This window comes from Pongo abelii, chromosome 7, assembly GCF_028885655.2.
Source record: "Pongo abelii isolate AG06213 chromosome 7, NHGRI_mPonAbe1-v2.0_pri, whole genome shotgun sequence".
In the NCBI taxonomy this organism is placed as follows: Eukaryota; Metazoa; Chordata; class Mammalia; order Primates; family Hominidae; genus Pongo; species Pongo abelii.
Genome location: NC_071992.2, coordinates 61,430,845 through 61,447,151, shown reverse-complemented (window position 1 = coordinate 61,447,151; position 16,307 = coordinate 61,430,845). Strand labels below are relative to the sequence as shown.

At 43.7% G+C, this 16,307-nt stretch overlaps 1 long non-coding RNA gene across 1 annotated transcript; it reads right to left on the bottom strand.

The window, feature by feature from the left end:
- Positions 1-10,582: 10,582 nt before the first annotated feature.
- LOC129060991 (uncharacterized) lies at positions 10,583-15,695 on the bottom strand. Its single transcript, XR_008527897.2, has 2 exons — positions 15,596-15,695; positions 10,583-10,789 (listed from the first exon to the last, which is right to left on the bottom strand). It is a non-coding gene; the product is annotated as an uncharacterized LOC129060991 (long non-coding RNA).
- Between the last annotated feature and the right edge of the window lie 612 nt (positions 15,696-16,307).

Sequence of the window (16,307 nt, the reverse complement as noted above, 5' to 3'; positions counted from 1 at the left end):
TTGTGTGAGTTTCTGAATCCTGAGTTCTAATTTGATTGCACTGTGGTCTGAGGGATAGTTTGTTGTGATTTCTGTTCTTTTACATTTGCTGAGGAGTGCTTTACTTCCAACTATGTGGTCAATTTTGGAATAGGTATGGTGTGGTGCTGAGAAGAATGTATTTTCTGTTGATTTGGGGTGGAGAGTTCTGTAGATGTCTATTAGGTCTGCTTGGTGCAGAGCTGAGTTCAAGTCCTGGATATCCTTGTTAACCTTCTGTCTTATTGATCTGTCTAATATTGACAGTGGGGTGTTAAAGTCTCCCATTATCATTGTGTGGGAGTCTAAGTCTCTTTGTAGGTCTCTAAGGACTTGCTTTATGAATCTGGGTGCTCCTGTATTGGTTGCATATATATTTAGGATAGTTAGCTCTTCTTGTTGAATTGATCCCTTTACCATTATGTAATGGCTTTCTTTGTCTCTTTTGATCTTTGCTGGTTTAAAGTCTGTTTTATCAGAGACTAGGATTGCAACCCCAGCTTTTTTTTTGCTTTCCATTTGCTTAGTAGATCTTCCTCCATCCCTTTATTTTGAGCCTATGTGTGTCTCTGCATGTGAGATGGGTCTCCTGAATACAGCACATTGATGGGTCTTGACTCTTTGTCCAATTTTCCAGTCTGTGTCTTTTAATTGGAGCATTTAGCCCATTTGCATTTAAGGTTACTATTGTTATGTGTGAATTTTATCCTGTCATTATGATGTTAGCTGGTTATTTTGCTTGCTAGTTGATGCAGTTTCTTCCTAGCCTTGATGGTCTTTATAATTTGGCATGTTTTTGCAGTGGCTGGTACTGTTTTTTCCTTTCCATGTTTAGTGTTTCCTTCAGGAGCTCTTTTAGGGCAGGCCTCGTGGTGACAAAACCTCTCAGCATTTGCTTGTCTGTAAAGGATTTTATTTCTCCTTCACTTATGAAGCTTAGTTTGGCTGGATATGAAATTCTGGGTTGAAAATTCTTTTCTTTAAGAATGTTGAATGTTGGCCCCCCACTCTCTTCTGGCTTGCCGGATTTCTGCAGAGAGAGCCACTGTTAGTTTGATGGGCTTCCCTTTGTGGGTAACCTGACCATTCTGTGGCTGCCCTTAACATTTTTTCCTTCATTTCAACCTTGGTGAATCTGACAATTATGTGTCTTGGAGTTGCTCTTCTCGAGGAGTATCTTTGTGGCATTCTCTGAATTTCCTGAATTTGACTGTTGGCCTGCTTTGCTACGTTGGGGAAGTTCTCCTGGATAATATCCTGCAGAGTGTTTTCCAACTTGGTTCCATTCTCCCTGACACTTTCAGGTACACCAATCAGATGTAGATTTGGTCTTTTCACATAGTCCCATGTTTCTTGGAGGCTTTGTTCATTCCTTTTTACTCTTTTTTCACTATATTTCCCTTCTCACTTCATTTCATTAATTTGATCTTCAATCACTGATACCCTTTCTTCCACCTGATCGAATCAGCTACTGAAGCTTGTGCATGCATCACGTAGTTCTTGTTCCATGGTTTTCAGCTCCATCAGATCCTTTAAGGTCTTCTCTACACTGTTTATTCTAGTTAGCTGTTCATCTAATCTTTTTTCAAGGTTTTAGCTTCCTTGCAATGGGTTCAAACATCCTCCTTTAGCTCAAAGAAATTTGTTATTACCAACTTTCTGAAGCCTACTTCTGTCAGCTCATCAAAGTCATTCTCTGTCCTGCTTTGTTCCATTGCTGGTGAGGGGCTGCGATTCTTTGGAGGAGTAGGGGCACTCTGGTTTTTAGAATTTTCAGCTTTTCTGCTCTGGTTTCTCCCCATCTTTGTGGTTTTATCTACCTTTGGTCTTTGATGATGGTGACCTGCAGATGGGGTTTTGGTGTGAATGTCCTTTTTGTTGATGCTGTTCCTTTCTGTTTGTTAGTTTTCCTTGTAACAGTCGGGTCCCTCAGCTGCAGGTCTGTTGGAGTTTGCTGGAGGTCCACTCCAGACCCTGTTTTCCTGGTTATCGCCAGCAGAGGCTGCAGAACAGCAAATACTGCTGCCTGATCTTTCCTCTGGAAGCTTCATCTCAGAGGGGCACCTGGCTGTATGAGATGTCAGTCGGCCCCTAGTGGGAGGTGTCTCCAAGTTAGGCTACACAGGGGTTGGGGACCCACTTGAGGGTGCAGTCTGTCCATTCTCAGAGCTCAAACACCATGTTGGGATAACCACTGCTCTCTTCAGTGCTGTCAGACAGGGGCATTTATATCTGCAGAAGTTTCTGCTGCCTTTGTTCAGCTATGCCATGCCCCCAGAGGTGGAGTCTATAGAGGCAGGTGGGCCTCGTTGAGCTGTGGTGGGCTCCACCCAGTTCGAGCTTCCTGGCTGCTTTGTTTACCTACTCAACCCCCAGCCAGGCTTGCTGCCTTGCAGTTTGATCTCGGACTAGCAGTGAGCAAGTCTCCATGGGCGTGGGCGTGGGGCCCACTGAGCCAGGTGTGGGATATAATCTCCTGGTGTGCCGTTTGCTATGATCATTGGAAAAGTGCAGTGTTTAGGTGGCAGTGTCCTGATTTTCCCAGTACAGTCTGTCATGGCTTCCCTTGGCTAGGAAAGGGAAATCCCCTGACCCCTTGTGCTTCCCGAGTGAGACGATGCCTTGCCCTGCTTTGGCTCACCCTCCATGGGCTGCACCCACTTTCTGACAAGTCTCAATGAGATGAACCATGTACCTCAGTTGGAAATGCAGAAGTCACCTGTCTTCTGTGTTGATCACACTGGAAGCTGCAGACTGGAGCTGTTCCTATTTGGCTTTCTTCTGGGTCTTTATTTCTTAATATCCTCACGTTTCTTATTAGTAAAATTAGTATAATGATGATATCTCACAGGGTTGTTGTGAGGATTTAATGAACAAATATGTGTCATCTGCTTAGTACAGTGACTGGTACACAGCAAGTGCTGCATAAAAGTCAGCCATTCCTCATAGAATGGAAACCACTTCTATTGTATTAGGAGGGTAGAAAATGTACACAGTACAGGAAGCCATAGTTTTTGTTTATCTTCTGGACACAGAGGGAGTTCCTCTCTGATGACTTCTACATTCTCGTGAGTTGAGAAGAGTATGGCCGATAAATACATTGAATATTTCCATGTGAGAATACTTTCCTGTGATTTTTTTGAGAAAATTTACTTATCCAGACAATGACCTCACTAGTTTGAAAGAATTCACTGATACTCAGCCAAAAGAAGAACAGGAAACGTTGTACACAGAGGGCAGTTAAGGGTGACATTTCTGGAGATGGGGATGGGCACTCATATTTGAAATGTGGCCCACCCAGTTTGATAAGACATGGCTGCTGATAGCCACTGCCATGCTATGGGTGTGTTTTTACGGCCCTCTCTGCTGTGAATAGGGGCCATTCCTAAAATAAGCTGCCTGGGCCTGCCTACTAAGGGCACTTTTACATTTCACTGGGACCAGAATCCAGGTGATGTGAATTTTTTGCCTGATCTCTGCCTATAAAAGGCATTGTGGCTTATATCTAGACCCATCATGTTAGTGATGTGACTCCCTTGTACTGCCTTGGCCCGGCACTTATGGTGCATTGTGACCCATAACTGGATACTGCATCTGGATGATGTTACTCTCTGTTTTGGGTTCTGCCAACAGGAAGCTTTGTAACATATCATTTGACTCAGCACCTGGGTGATGTTTCTTCTCTCTTGCTTTGCCCTGACCACAGAGGAGATTGTGACATATTGCTAAACCCAGCGCCAAGGTGAGGTCACTTTCATACTTTGGTATTGCACATAGCAGCCATTGTGACATATATCTAGTCCAATTGCCTAGGTTAAGTGAGTCTCTTCTCCTTCCTAAGCCCTGCCCACAGGGGCAAATTTTGATGTATCACTAAAACCAGCATCCAGGTGCTGTGACTCTTCTTCCGGGGTCCTGCCCACAGGAAGGATTGTGACACCTCACCGGACAAGCACCCACTCAGGTGATGTGAACGTCCTACTTGCTCTCTGCCCACAGGTGATATTGTGCCATATATCTGAGACCAGATAAGAGGACTAATCAAGATTCTTAAACCTGGAGCCAGGTCACATGCAAGATGGTGACTCCCATTCTTGGAACTTTCCACCAGTGTTATTGTGACATATACCTTTGCCCAGCTCCTGGGTGATTTAATGATCCTGCCTAAGTGTAACCAACAAATGAGATTTGGACATTTACCTCAGCTGAGCACCTTGGTGATTTGACTCTCCTGTCTTAACAATATCCTCAGGAAGGATTGTAACATGTCTCTGGATCCATCATCTAGGTTACCTGACTGTCCTCTCCTGCCTCTCCTCTTCTGCCTGGACACTGCCCACAAGGAGCATTGTGTCATATGTCTGGACATACCTCCAAGTTATGCAACTTTTCTGCCAGGAACTTGCCTTCAAGGAGAATATTGGAAATTTTCTGGCTCAGCATTTAGGTAATTTGGCTGTCGTGCCTGTTTCACTACCACAGAGTAAATTATGTCATATACCTCAGTACAGCTCATGGGCATGATAATGACTCTTATATGTGGACCCCACAAATAGGAGTAATTTTGACTCTCATACCTTGCTTTAGAAACATGACTGATTAAATGTCTTTCTGGTAAAAAAAGGTCAAAGAAGATTATAACAGCCTCAGATATTTTATAAAGCCCTTGGCTTATACAGAGAATGTCATGACAGAACCCAGCAGAAAGGTGAAATTGTGAGTCCCATATGCACACCCAGCTGACAGTAAGGACTGTCGCTGTCTCACATATGTGAAGCCAACTGTCATTCATGAAAACAGCACATGCGTGGTATTGTAAATCTCATCCCAGGAATTTTCTACCAGTGTGATTGTGATATAAATCTTTGCCAAGCACCTGTGTGATTTGACTCTCCAGACTGGTTAGAGCTGGCATATGTTATTGTGATATCTGCCTGGGCCAACTTCTAGGTGATGTGACTCTCCTGCCTGGGCCCTGCTCTCAGAGAAAATCATGACACATCACTAGATCCAGCACCCAGATCATGTCACATTTTTGCCTGGGCCATGCTCACAGAAATCACTGTGACATATCACTGTGTCCACCTCTTAGGTGACATAACTCTCCTCATTAGAATGGGCCCTGCACACAGTGGGGGATAGTGACATATGGCTGGGCCAGGCACACAGGCGATGGTACTCTTTTGCTAGGGTCATGTCCTAATGAGGGCATTGTGACAAATCTCTGGGCCTATCACCAAGGTGATGTTGCTCTCCTGCTTTGGTATTGCTAACCTGGATAGAGACATATTACTAGGCTAGACACACAGGTGATGGTACTCTTTCAGTAGGGCCATGCCTCAAGGAGGACACTGTGACATATCTTTGGGCCTATCACTTAGGTGATGTGACTCACTGCTCGGTCTCTGCCCACATGGAGCATTGTGACATAAGGGTAGAACCTGCACCTATTTGTTGTAACTCTCTGGCCTGGGTCCTGTCCTAAGGGAGCCTTGTAACATATCTCAGGACCCGGTATCAAGATGATGTGACTCTTCTGCCTGCTTTCACCTCACACGTTAGATTGTTTCATATACATAGGGAAGAACCTAGATGATATGACCATTCTCTTCTGCATGAGCCTTGCCCACTTGGGATATTGAGCCATGTATCTGAGCCCATGTCCTAAGTGATGTGACTCTTTTCTTCTGCCTGAGCCTTTACAATGGGGTGATGTGACATATTACTGAGCCTAATACTTGGGTAATATGACTCTTCTTTTTTTCCTGAACCATGCCCCTGAAAAGGAATTTTAACATATTGCAGGACCCAGCACCCAGATGATGCTCCTCTTCTGCTTGGGTCCTGCCTAAAGACAGAATTATGGCATATTGTTGGACCCCCACCCTGATGATGTAATTCTCCTGGGTGTGCAAGAGCAACAGAATATATTTTTACATATGTTGGGCCCATTCTGTAGGTGTTTTTGCTCTCACCATTTGTCTGAGTTTCTTTTTTCCTCATTTGGGATTGTGTCATATTGCTGGATCCAGCACCCAGTTAATGTAGAACCTGCCTAGAGAGGGCATTGTGACATATTGCTTGGCACAGCACCTAAGTTGCGCTATCCTCCTGCCAAGTTGTTTTCCTACAAATGGGATTATGAAATTTACATTGTTTCAGTTAACAGGTGTGATGATCATACTTAAACTGGGATTCCACCAATAGTAGATATTTTGTCTCTCATCACTACACTTAGTGCAATAGCTAAGTTTATGAGTTGCATATTTGTACAAAGCTCAAGAAGTTTACAACAATAACTCGTATTCTGTAAACTCCTTGGTTGGTACACAGAGTTTCATAACAGGGCCCAGCAAAAAGTTAAGATCGTGACTCCTGATTATACCTGCAGTTGAGAGCAAAAGTTATCACCATCCCACTTTTACAAAGCCCACTGTTGAAGTCCTGAGTCTAACAAGTAAATAAAGAACCAAGATGGAATTGTGACTTTCATATGTGGATCTTGCTACAGGTGAGATGGTGACTCATTTCTGGACCCAGATCAGAGGCATAATAATGAGTCTCCAATCTGAACCCAGCTTTAAAGAGAGATATTGACTATCATAACTGGGTTTAGGGCAATATGTAAGATTTGAGTCCATATGAGCATGTAGGCCTCAGAGTCGTTTGCAACTCTCATACATGTTGCATAAAGCCTTTGGATGTTGCCAAGTGTGTCATACAATGACCCAGAACACACATGAGATTGTGACTCTTATATACATACCAAGCTAACAGTTAAAGGTGTCACCTTAAAAGATGAGGAGATTGTGTCATATCACTAGGGCTAGAACCCCTAGGTGTTGAGACTTTTTGGCTTAAAATCTTTCCCAAGAGTACACTGTGAAATATTGCTGGGTAGGAATCATAATAATGTGACTCTTTGCTTGCATCCAGTCAACAGGGGATATTATCACATATCTCTGGGCCTGTCAGCTAGGTGATGTGTTTCTCCTGCCAGTGTCCTGCCCACAGAGGATGTTGTAACATATCGCTAGATATAGTATCTATGCAATGTGACCCTCCTCTCCTGCCAGGATCCTGCCCACTAAGGAAATTGTGACATACCACTGAGTGCAAAACCTACATAATATGACTCTTCCCTTTGTGCTGGACTCTGCCAAGAGAGGGGCTTATAACATATTCCTGAGGCCAGCATGTAGGGAATGTGACTATACACTATTTTTCAGCACTGTATACACTATTTTTCAGCACTGTATACAATGGGTATACACTGTATACAATGGGTATAATGACATATTATTTGTGACTGTATAATGGCATATTATTTGTGACTGTATAATGACATATTATTTGTGACTGTACCAAGTGATATGACTGGGTCCTGCCCCTGCCTACAAAGGAGATTATAATGTATCTGTGGCTCAGCAGATGATGATGACTCTTTTGTCTTTTCTCTGTCAAAAGGTGAAATTGCGACATACACCTGGATGCAGCTTGTAATCACAATAATAACTCTCATAACTAGATCCACCCAGAGGAGATATTTCAACACTCACAGAAAGTCTTATGGCCACGAGTAAAGTCCTAGATCTCCCATCTGTAAGAATTCGCAGTGCTACTCAGGCATATCATATAAAGCCTGAGTGGTACAAAGAGTGTCATAACAGGCACCAGCAACCAGATGCTATTGTGACTCTTGGATGCATGCCTAGCTGACATGATTGTCATTCTGATACATGAACAGAGCCTACAAATGAGGTATTATATCTCACACACATAAGCAGTCGAAGCTTGAAATTGTTACTGTCTTACAAGAATCTGATCCACAGGTGGTTTGGTGATGTTTGAACCATGATTCAGCAGACCTGTGGTGCTTTGACTCCCCAAATGGAGCACAATCTTCAAGTGAAATTGGGGCTCTTATACATGGATCTTGCCCATTGTTGAGACTGTGACTCTTGTACTTCCACCCAACTCATAGGCAGTGTGGACACTCATACCTGATGCCAGGACTTGTGCAGGACTGTGAAACTTGTTTCTGAACATTTCCAAATGTGTGATTGAGAAGTATGACTTTGCCCAACATCTGAGGGTTTTGACTCTCGTTTCTAGGACCAGAGCGCAGTTGAAATTGTGACATGTGTGCACCAAGCACCTAAGCATATACACATTCGTTGGCAATGTGACAAAGGGCACTTTTACATATCACTGGGGCCAGCACCCAGCTGATGTAAAATCTTGACCTGAACCCTGCCTATAAAGAGCCTTGTGGCTTTTATCTAGGTCCATCATGTAAGTGATGACACTTCCTTTACTGCCTTGGCTATGCAATTGTGGTGCATTTTGACACATAACTGGGTACTGCACCCAGGTGATGTGACTCCTTTTTGGATGGGGTTCTGCCAGTAGGAAACTTTGTAACATATCACTCGGCTCAACACGTAGGTGATGTTTCTTCTCTCTTGCCTGGGTCCTAACCACCGGAGAGATTGTGACATGTTGCTGAACACAGCACCAAAGTGAGGTCACTCTCCTGCCTTGGACCTGCACATAGGGGCCATTGTGACATATATCCAGGCCAATTGCCTAGGTGAAGTTTCTGTCCTTTCCTGCCAAGCCTTGCCTACAGAGGGAATTTAAATATGTCATGGAAACCAGCATCCAGGTGACGTGACTCTTTCTCTAGAGTCCTGGCCACAGGGAGGATTTAAGCACAGCATCCAAATGACATGATTTTCTTGCCTGGGCCCTTTCAACAGGAAGCATTGTGACATGTCTCTGGGCCCATCATATAGGTGGGATGACTCTCCTCCCCTGCCTGGACACTCTCCACATGGGGTATTATGCCATAGTGCTGGGCCTAGCACCCAAGTTTTGTGACTTTTCTGTTACAGCCTTGCCTACACAGAGAATATTGGAATATTTCTGGCTTAGGATTTAGGTGATGTGGTTGTCCTGCCTGTTTAATAACCAAAAAGCTGACAGCAAGTACTTTCACCACCATATATGGATGAAGGCAACTGTCATACATAAAAACAGGATGGATGAAGGCAACTGTCATTCATGAAAATGGGACATGTATGGTATTGTAAATGTAATACCTAGAATTTTATTCCATCATCACTGTGGTATAAATATTTGCCAAGCACCAGTGTGATTTCACTACTCAGACTGGTTCCAGCTTACCGATGGGAGTTTGATATCTATTTGGTCCAACATTGAAGTAATGTGACTCTTCTGTTGAGGCTCTGCTCTCAGTAATAATTGTGACATCACTGGATCCAAGCACACAGATGATGGTACACTCTTGCCTGCGCCATGCCCACAGACATCACTGTGACGTCACTGTGTCCATTACTTAAAAGACATAACTCTCCTCTCTGGAATGGGCCCTGCACAAAGTGCAAAATAGTGACATATTCCTAGGCCAGGCACACAGGTGATGATACTCTTTTGCCAGGGCCACACCCAAAAGAGAGCATTTTGACATATCACAGGGCCTGTCATGTAGGTGATACGGCTCTTCTGCTTGGGACCTGCCCACACATTGCTAGGCCAGGCACAAATGTGATGGTACTCTTTTACAAGGGCCTTCCTTTAAGAAAGGCTTTGTGACATCTCTGGGCCTATCCCTTAGGTGATGTGACTTCTTGCTTGGCCCTGCCCACATGGAGCATTGTGATATAAGGGTGGAACCTGCACCTAGGTGATGTAACTCTCTTGCCTGGGTCCTTTTCTAAGGGGGACTTGTGAATATCTCAGGACCCAGGAAAAGGTGATGTGGCTCTTCATCCTGGTTTCTGCCCACATATAACTAAAGAAGCACCTAGGTGATATGACTCTCTTTTTCTGCCTGAGCCTGGCCTACTGGTGACATTGGACCATATCTCTGAGACCATGACCTAAGTAATGTGACTCTCTTCTTCTGTCTGGGCCTTTACAATGGGAAGATTATGACATATTGTTGAGCCCAGCACTTAGGTAATGTGACTCTCATCTTGTTGCTGAACAATGCCCATGAGCAGGACTTCTGCTGTATTTCAGGGACCAGCACTTTAATGATGTGAGTCTCCTGCCTGTACCAGAGCCAGGGAAGGTATTTTGACATATCATTGGCCCATTCTGTAGGTGTTTTGGCTCTCATCACTTTGCTGGGTTTCTTCCACATGTGGTTGTATCATATTGCTGGCTCCAGCCCCAAGTTAATGTGACCCTCTTTCCCAGGTGCTGCTTAGAGGGGGCATTGTGACATATTGCTTGGCACAGCACCTAGGTGATGTTAACCTTCTGCCTAGTTGTTTGCCCACAAATGGGATTATGATGTATGCCTTGCTTCAGTTCAAAGGCATGACAATCAAGCTCATATTGGGATTCAGCCAACAGGAATATTTTTCCTCTCACTACTAGGTTTAGGTCAATAGGTAAGGTCCTTCGTTGCATATTTGTACAAAGCTCACAGAAGTTGACAACACTAACCCATATTATAAAACTTCTTGGATGGCACATAGAGTTTCATAATGGAACCCAGCAAAAAGTGAAGATTGTGACTCTGGACAACGCATTCAGGTGGAAGTAAAAGTTGTTACCATCCTACATTTACAAAGTCCATTGTTGAGGTCCTGAGTCTGACAAGTGAATAAAGCTCAAAGTTGGAATTATGATTTTCCTAAGTGAATCTGGCCACAGGAAGGATGGTGACTCATTTCTGGATTCAGCTCCCAGGCATAATAGTGGTCTCATCCCTGAAGGCAGGTGTCGACTGTCATACCTGGGTTTAGGGCAATATGTAAAATCGAAAGTTTATATACAAGCATATAGGCCACAGAAAGGTTTACAACACTCATGCATGTTGCATAAAGTTCTCAGATGTTGTAGAGAGTGTTATAAAATGGCCTGCACATGTGTGAGATTGTGACTCTCATACACACAAGTAGCTAACAGTTAATGGTGTCACTCTGAAAGCAGAGAAGATTGTGTCATATCTGTTGGCCTAGTACCCCAGTATTGAGATTTTTGGTTTAAATTCCTTTCCATAAGGGCATTATTGCATATCACTGGGTCAGAATCATGAGATTGTGACTCTTCTGCCTGGGCCCTGCAAACAGAGGATATTTTCACATATCTCTGGGCCTATTGGCTAGGTGATATGTCTCTCCTGCCAGTGTCCTTTCCACAGGGGACACTGTGACACATCACTAGATATAACTTCTAGGTAATGTGACTCTCCTCCCCTGGGATCCTGCCCACTGAAGAAATTGGGACATACCACTGAGTGAAAAACCTAGGTGACATGACTCTCCTCTTTGTCCTGGCCTCTGCCAAGAGGCGGAATTATTACACATTGTTGAGCCTAGCACCCAGGTGGTGTGATTCTCTTTTTTTTCTTTAAACCTGTCTACACTGGGCAGGATGACATATTACTTGAGTCTCTATCCAGGTGATGTGGCTCTTCTGCCTGGCTTCTGCCCACATGTTAGATTAGGACATATAACTAGGGAAGCACGTAGGTGATGTGACTCTCCTTTTCTTCCTGGGCTCTGACTACTGGGGACACTGGGATATATCTCAGCACATGACCTAAGTGAAGTGACTCTCTTCTTCTGCCTGGTCTTTATGATGGGGGATCGTGACATATTGCTGAGCCAAGCATTCAGGTTATTTGACTCTCCTTTTCTTCTCAAACCATGCCCACAAATAGAAATTTTGACTTATTGCAGGGTCCAGAATCCAGATGTTACCCTTTTGCCTTGGTCCTGAATATAGAGTAAATTATGTTATATTGCTGGGACCAGCACTTGATAGCGTGACTCTCCTGCCTGTGCCAGAGCCACAGAAGGTATTTTGACATATCCTGGGCCCATTCTGTAGGTGTTTTGACTCTCATCCCCTGGCTTTTTTTTTTTCCCACGTGTGTCATAGTGTCATATTGCTGAGTCCAACACCCAGTTAATGGGACTCTAATTCTTATACTCTGCCTAGAGAGGGTATTGTGACTTCTTGTTGTTTGGTCTAGCACCTAAGTGATGTTACCCTCCTGCCTAGTTCTTTGCACAAATGGGACTCTGATGTATACCTTACTTCAATTCACAGGCATGATGGTCAAACTTATATTGAGATTCAGCCAATAGGAGATATTTTGCCTTTCATTGCTAGGCTTAGGGCAATAGGTAAGGTCCTGGGATGCATATTTTTACCAAGCTCACAGAAGCTTACAACACTAACTCATAATGTACAAACTCCTCGTGTGGTAGAGAGAGTTTCATGACAGGGACCAGCAAAAAGTTCAGATTAGGACTCTTGATTTGATTTCACCCAGGTGAAAGAAAATGTTGTCACCATCCCGCATGTCCAAAGCCCACTGTTAAGGTCCTGAGTCTAGCAAGTGAATATAGTAAAAAGTTGGAATTGTGACCTTCATATGTGGATCTGGCCACAGGTGTGATGGTGACTCATTTCTGAACCCAGCTCACAGGCATAATAATGGGTCTCCTCCCTGAACACAGCCTACAGAAGAGATGTTGACTATTATACCTGGGTTTAGGGCAATGTGTAAGATCGTAAATCCATACGAGCACGTAGGTCTTAGAGTGGTTTGCAACTCTCATGCATGCTGTATAAAACCTTCAAATGTTGTAGAGTGTCATACAATGGCCCAGGAAACACATGAGATTGTAACTCTCATATACATGCCCAGTTCACTGTTAATGGTGTCACCATCAAAGACAAGGATAGTTGGCATATTACTAGGCCTAGTACCCTGGTGTTGAGACTTTTTGGCTTAAATTTCTTTGCATGGCTGCATTGTGACATATCACTGGGTTAGAATCGTAATAATGTGACTCTTCTGCCTGGACCCTGCCAACAGGGGATATTATCACATATCTCTGGGCCTATAAGCTAGGTGATTTCTCTCTCCTGCCTGTGCCCTGCCCCCAGGGGACATTGTGAAATATCATTTGACTTAACATCTAGGTAATGTGACTCTCCTCTCCTGCCTCGGTCCTGCTCAGCAAACAAATTGTGGCCTACCACTGATTGCAAAACCTAGGTGATGTGACTCTCCTTCATATTCTAGACTCTGCCAAGAGATGGGTTTATTACAAATTGAAGAGCCTAGCACCTAGGTGGAGTGACTCTCCTCTTTTACTTCTACCCTGTCTGTAGTGGGCTTGGTGACATACTATTTGAGGCTGTACCCAGGTGATGTGACTCTCCTGCCTTGTCCTTGCTCACAGATGAAATTGTGACATATACCTGGCTTAAGCACATATGCACAATAATAACTCCCATGCCAGGACCCAGTCAGTAGAGATATTTTGAGTCTCATAGTCAGTCTCATGGCCATGGGTAAAGTCCTGGGTTTTTCACTTATATAAAATTCAGGAAGGATTATAACACTTAGGTATATCATATAAAATCTTAATGGTATAAAGAGTGTCATAACAGAGATCAGCAACCGGTGAGAATGTGATTCTTTTATGTACACCAAGCTGGTATGATTACCATTCTCACACATGAACAGAGTCTAGGAATTTGGTACTAAATCTCACACATAAAAAGCAATTGAAGGTTGAAATAACTACTGTCTTGCATGGATCTGAGTCACAAGTGGTTTGGTAATATTTGAACCATGATTCAGCACACCTGTGGTGCTGTGACTCCCTTAATGGAACACAATCTTCAAGTGTGTTTGGGCATCTTATACATGGAACTTGCCCATTGTTGAGACTGTGACTCCTCTACTTTGACCCAACTCATAGAGAGAGTTGACTCACATACACGAAGCCAGGACTTGTGTGGGATGTGAAACTTATTTCTGAACCTTTCTGAGAGTGTGATTGGGACAGGTAACTTTGCCAGCACATGAATAATTTGACTCTCTTTTCTAGGCCCAGACCACAGATAAAATTGTGCCATATACGGAACAAGCACCTAAGCAATATATAACACCTTCCTTGGCTCTCTCTTCAAAGGGCACTTTTATATATCACTGGGACTGTCACCCAGGTGATGTGAATTAACTGCCCGAAACCTGCCTACAAAGAGAATTGTGTCTTATATCTAGGTCTATCATGTAAGTGATGTGACTCCTTTCTACTGCCTTGGCCCTGCATTGTGACACATAATTCAGCACTTCACCCAGGTGATGTGATTCTCCTTTTTGGGTTCTGCCAAAAGGAAGCACTGTAACATATCACTTGGCTCAGCACCTAGGTGATGTTTCTTCACTTTTTCCTGGGCCTGGATCATGGGTAGATTGTGACATAGTGCTGGGCCCAGCACCAATGTGAGATCACTCTCCAGCCGTGGTACTGCACATAAGGGTCTTTGTGACATATATCTAGGCCAATTGCCTAGGTGAAGTGAATCTCCTATCTTTCCAAACTCCTGGCCACAGCGGGGGTTTTGAGATGTCACTGAAACCAGCATCCAGGTGATGCGACACTTCTGCTGGGGATTATGACATCTCACTGGACCCATACCCATATAGGTGATGTGACTTTCTTGCCTTCTCTGTGGCCACAGGTGATATTGTTCCATATACCTAAGACCCTAAAAAAAGCCTAATAAGAACTCATATGCCTGGGGCCAGGACATGTGCAGGATGGTGACTCTTATTTTTAAATCTTTTCACAAGTATAATTGTGACATATACTTTTGCCCAGCTCCTGAGTGATTTAATAATTCTGCCTAGGTATAGCACACAAATCAGATTTTGACAAATACCTGGGCCAAGCACCTTGGTGATTTGACTGTGCTATCTTAACAATATCCTCTGGGGGGATTGTAATATATTTCTGGATCCATCATCTAGGTTACATGACTCTCCTCTCCTGCCGGTACCCTGCTTCCTTTGGTAATTGTAGCATTTCTAAACACTGAATCCAAACGACATGACCCTGTTGCCTGGGCCCTGGCAACAGGAGGCATTGTTACATATCTCTGGGCCCATCATTTGGGTAATATGGCTCTCCTTTCCTGCCTGGACACAATCCACAAGGGGCATTATGCCATAGAGCTTGACCTAGCACCCAAGTTTTGTGAACTTTCTGTTAGGGCCCTGACTACAAAGAGGATATTGGAATATTTCTGGCTTTGGATTTACGTGATGTGGTTGTCCTGCCTGTTTAATATCCACAGAGTGGAGGGTGACATATACCTAGGCACAGCTTACAGGCATGATAATGACTGTCATATGTGGGCCCAGCCAATAGGAGAAATTTTGACTTCTGTAACTAGGTTTAGGAACATGAGTGATGTCCAGTATCCCCTTCTGGTAAAAAGGTCACAGAAGATTACAACACTCACACATATTTTATAACACCCTTGGGTTGTGTAGAGAGTGTCATTACAAGGCCTAGCACACAGAGGAAATTGTGCATCTCGTATGTGCACCCAGCTGACAATAAGGACTTTTACCATCACAGTTCAATGAAGGTAACAGTCCTACATGAAAACAGGTCATGTGTGGTATTGTAAATCTAATGCCTAGGATTTTATTCCACTGTGACTGTTATATAAATCTTTGCCAAGTACCTGCATGATTTTACTCTTCAGACTGGTTCCAGCATACCTGTGGGATTTTGATATCTACCTGGGCCAACTTTGAAGTGATGTGACTCTTCTGCCTGGGCCCTTCCCTCAGTAAGAATTGTGACGTCTCTGGATCTCACACCTAGGTGATGTTACATTCTATCCTGCACCATGCCAACAGACATCATTGTGACATATCACTGTGTCCATCACTTAAAAGACATAACTCTCAAGACCAGCTCAGTCAGGGAGACCCTAACCCAGTGGCACTAGAGGAATTAAAGACACACACACAGAAATATAGAGGTGTGGACTGGGAAATCTGGAGTCTCACAGCCTTCAGAGCTGAGAGCCTTGAACAGAGATTTACCCATGTATTTATTGACAGTAAGCCAGTGATAAACATTGTTTTTATAGATTATAGATTAACTAAAAGTATTTCTTATGGGAAATAAAGAGATGGACCAAAATAAAGGGATGAGTCTGGCTAGTTATCTGTAGCAGGAGCATGTCCTTAAGGCATAGATTGCTCATGCTATTGTTTGTGGTTTAAGAATGTCTTTAAGCAGTTTTCCACCCTGGGTGGGCCAGGTGTTCCTTGTCTTCATTCTGGTAAATGCACAACCGTCCGGCGTGGGTGTCATAGCCATCATTAACATATCAGAGTGCTGCAGATATTTTGTTTATGGCCAGTTTTGGGGCCAGTTTATGGCCAGATTTTGGGGGGGGTTTGTTCCCAACATGTCCCCCTT